The sequence below is a fragment of the Etheostoma spectabile genome, chromosome 8 (assembly GCF_008692095.1).
Source record: "Etheostoma spectabile isolate EspeVRDwgs_2016 chromosome 8, UIUC_Espe_1.0, whole genome shotgun sequence".
Classification (NCBI taxonomy): Eukaryota; Metazoa; Chordata; class Actinopteri; order Perciformes; family Percidae; genus Etheostoma; species Etheostoma spectabile.
In genome coordinates this window covers 30,291,451-30,296,361 of record NC_045740.1, presented here as the reverse complement: position 1 = coordinate 30,296,361, position 4,911 = coordinate 30,291,451, and positions in this window count along the sequence as shown.

Sequence of the window (4,911 nt, the reverse complement as noted above, 5' to 3'; positions counted from 1 at the left end):
TTCTATTGTTGCTATGGGACACCAGTTTGTTTATGTTTGAATATACAATGTGAATGTAATGATTTCTGATGAATCCCAAATATGGCAAAGAAACAACACTTTATGAAATAAAGGAAATGAAAAAGATGGATGCCTAGTACGCGCCAGGTGGGACGCCATGTTTCCTCGAACGCCAACAACCAGGCGGGCTCAGCAACTAGCGATTATGAAGAGTGCAGTTACACAACAGAATCATAAAGACCGGTGGGCCCCCCCACCTTCTGGCAATGACAAGTGAAGTGAAAAAATGCAACACTGCTTTATGCTCCCATAATTTAATACAAAGGGCAACATTTGACCCTACTGGGTCCTCTTCCAGGATTTAAACAGAGAATTTGAACAACAACTTCTCATCCCTCCCCCCACTTTCTGCTACTCGCTAAAGCGGTCTCCTAAGCCCCTCTAACATACACAACGCCTAGTCGCCGCTGGTCTCTAGTACAACATGTGCCATGTTATCCAGTCAGTGCCCTTGAGCAAGGCACTGACTCAGATCTGGAGTGTGTCCCCGGCAGTTGTAAATGGCTGCCCACTGCTCCCTTGAGGGACAGGTTAAATGAATGTACAATAAAAGTCCATGCCTTTTCTTTTTATGCAGTGATATGGGATCTGTTCAAATAATGTCACTCTGAAAGTGCAACACACTGTACCAGTACTCAGGGTACTCAAACTGTACTAGCAGGTATCCTCAAACTGTACTCAGTTTACTGCTTGATAATAGGTAAAGATTTGGGATTTGAGCGCTGAATGGTGTGTCTGTACGATTGTACTCCTCTTATAAAACTATCTTTTTTTACGGATATGTTGGATGGATGCATGGTACACGGGCAAATACATCAACAGATACCATAAAGGCATGTAGGCACATAGAAACAAGTTGATTTACAGCAACCACACCGGCTACATGCATTCAGCGAGACAGTTTGTTTAGCAGTGCTTTGGATGAATGGCGGACATTAGGAAACCAAACGGCCCATATCTAAGGAATGAATGAAGTGTGAAAAATGAACAGCCATGTTGTAAAGAAAGAGTTCTACGTGGGCACCCTGAGGAAACCCGGGTGAACACATAGAACTCTGTTTGAATCATTTCAGAGAGTTATGTGTATGTGACAATAGAGTACCTTTTATACAGCGATTTGTTGAAGAAATTAATGTTTTAAAATCCCTGTTATGTCAATGGAGGGTCCAAACTTAACACTCAACACTCAATAGACTGCATATGACATGTGACGTTTTCTGAATGAGAGATCTGGTTTTTCAAAGACTAGATCAAATACATACCAGGATAACAACATCAGCTAAGATATGGGCTACTAATGTGCCAATATGTAGGCGTGCTTTATTAAAATAGTCCCACTAGGAGTCGCCTAAGGTATGGTTAGTCAATGGGAGACAGCACAGGCAAATCCATTGATTTTCCATCTTGAGTTATTGGGCTATTATATTTTTTTCTTTCAGACCACTGGGGAAAAACATGCAAAATATACATTTAGATATTTATTTTACCCCACTTTGTCTATTTGGGGCTGTAAATGTCTTCTAAATTCACCAAAGTTAGCATTAGATAATGCCTCATTTGCATATGTGTAGCGCAAAAAATACGTCTCAACATAAGTCATCAACTGGGGAGGATTTTATGTTGATATCTGTTAGTTGAAATGTTTTCCCTTTTCACCTGTAGGGTTGTTTTCTCCATACAAGTCTTCACTTCAACCTTTCCTCTTTCATTTCTCTCAATATTCTGCAGGTTTGTACTGAAGGGTTTGTTCAGATATCATTCATAGCCCGATTCATAACATTGTAACATGACATTGACTCATAGGGTACTGGTTCCTACAACCAAACGATGGCCATTTTTTAGTGTAGAGACGAAAAAATTGCCATGACTTTTGGGCAAATATTATATTCACAAGGCCAGATTTTTTCAGCTTCTTTCTAACAAAAACTTGTGATAAGGTGAAATGTGAGGTGAGTTCTCAAGTTCTCACACTGGCTTCCTGGGCCTCAAAGAATTGATTTCAAAATGCTTTATATACAGTATATCTATATATATATCTATATATATATATATATATATATATATATATATATATATATATATATATATAAATTGAATAAACTCCCAGAAAACTGCAGGTCCCCTGCAATCAGTTCTTTATACTCAAGGCCGAAGACCTTTCTTTTTGATAATTGCCTTTCTTTAAATAATTGTTCATTTCTCATAATGAAGTTGCATTATTGAAACTGTATGAAAATCTATATAAACATATAAAGAGAATTACAAAGTATAACCGGTGGGACCGGCCCAAGGATTACGTCTTCTTTTTTTATTGTGTCTCTTTTGTTATTTTGTTGAATGATCTTAAACATTGTAGTCATTGTGTCATCTTCACTTAATTTTTGTCTGGGTGTGTGATGACAAAGGTGTGTCTATGTGTGCGTGGTGGGGGGGGGGGGGCACTTGTTGATGTTGCAAGTTTTTTTGTTGTGTAGTCTCTGAAAAACAATTTTTAAAAAAGCAACAAAAAAGTAGTTTGTTTTACATTTAATGCAATAATATTCTTGATGCTTAACTTTATGGACTTGTGTACTTTCCACTCGTAAGTTGTCCCAGTGAATGTGTTGACCCCCATTCCACGCTGAAAGACTTCTATGCAGTGTACTTGTAGAAGGTTAAGTCAGAGGAAACCGCATAATAACCAGTGTCATAAAGCCACGCAGGTTCCAAAGGTCACACTGGGGCTTCTTATCAACATATAGGTGGGAACAAAGAACCTGCTGCTGTTGGCCAGCTACACCTCTTTTTCTCCACAGCAGTGTTTTGATCACCAAAACCATTTATGGATTACATCATATATTCAGATTCCCTGCTGTAACATGTTGGCTGCTACAACAACTTAAAGTTCCCAGAAGGACCCAAAAGTCCCAACTAACATAGACATCATAGTCTGTGTCTCAACCCTACTTGCACACTTCAAACACTTTTTCCGCCTCTACTTGCCCTATTTTCCATCCATCCATCTTCATCCGCTTATCCGGTATCGGGTCTCGGGGGCAGCAGCTCCAGTAGGGACCCCAAACTTCCCTTTCCCAGCCACATCAACCAGCTCCGACTGGGGGATCCCGAGCGTTCCCAGGCCAGGTTGGAGAATAATCTCCCCACCTAGTCCGGGGTCTTCCCTGAGGTCTCCTCCCAGTTGACGTGCCTGGAACACCTCCTAGGGAGGCGCCCAGGAGCATCCTTACCAGATGCCCCAACCACCTCAACTGGCTCCTTTCAACGCGAAGGAGCAGCGGCTCTACTCTCCGAGCTCCTCTCGGATGACTGTGCTTCTCACCCTATCTCTAAGGGAGACGCCAGCCACCCTCCTGAGAAACCCATTTCGGCCGCTTGTACCCTGATCTCGTTCTTTCGGTCATGACCCACCTTCATGACCATAGGTGAGGGTAGGAACGAAAATTGCCCGCTAGATCGAGAGCTTTGCCTCTGGCTCGCAGCTCTCTTTTCGTCACAACGGTGCGATAAACGGAATGTACCTGCACCGGCTGCTCCGATTCTCCGACCAATCTCACGCTCCATGGTCCCCTAACTCGCGAACAAGACCCCAGGTACTTTAAACTCCTTCACTTGGGGTAAGGACTCACTCCCCACCCGGAGAAAGCACTCATCGGTTTCCTGCGGAGAACCATGGCCTCAGTTTAGAGGTGCTGTCCTCATCCCAGCCGCTTCACACTCGGCTGCGAACCGATCCAGGAGTGCTGAGGTCACAGGCCGATGACGCCATCAGGACCACATCATCTGCAAAAAGCAGCGATGAGATCCCGGCCCACCAACTGCAACCCCTCCCCCGCCCGACACGCCTCGATATCCTGTCCATATATATTACAAACAGGATTGGTGACAAAGCGCAGCCCTGGCGGAGGCCAACCCTCACTGAACGAGTCCGACTTACTCCGAGAACCCGGACACAGCTCTCGCTTTGGTCATACAGAGATTGGATCCCTGAGAAGGGACCCCCTCACCCCATATTCCCGCAACACCTCCCCAATTTCTCCCGGGGGACCCGGTCATACGCCTTCTCCAGATCCACAAAACACTAACACTAAAAGTACTAAATAAAGTACAACCTTCGTCGAGGTTCCAAGCGAGCTGAGGCGGTACCAAAAGGTGACGGGAAAACCTGCAGACTGCTGATTGGTCGGAGAGAATCGTCACTAATCACTGCAGACTGCTGATTGGTCGGAGAGAATCGTCACTAATCGCTGCAGACTGCTGATTGGTCGGAGAGAATCGTCACTAATCGCTGCAGACTGCTGATTGGTCGGAGAGAATCGTCACTAATCACTGCAGACTGCTGATTGGTCGGAGAGAATCGTCACTAATCACTGCAGACTGCTGATTGGTCGGAGAGAATCGTCACTAATCACTGCGTGGTCATTGCTAGCGACAGAATGAATGCATCATGAGACACAGCCAGATTCCAGAGCTTTATTTTTTTTTTTTTATGAAAATAGTTGCTTAAGCTGAAAATAACACAATGAGTGGTGAGAGTGAACCAATCTAGCCAAGTTATGGGCGGGACATCTTAACGATCAGCTGAAACTCAGTGGAAAGATCTCTTAACCCCTCGTGTTTTCGTCTCGTCGACCATGACCTTGTTTTCCTTCCGGGTAAAATAATTGACCCGTTTTCAAAGATTTTTATATCAGAAATATGAGTTTCTTACAACCACATTGCCCCAAAAATAACTAGGATGCATCCATGTGCGTTGTATGGAACCCATACAACATATGCATCCATATTGTTGATGTATTTAATTTCACAGCATTTGATTTTTATTTTTACGGTTTCTTAACAACATCCTGACCA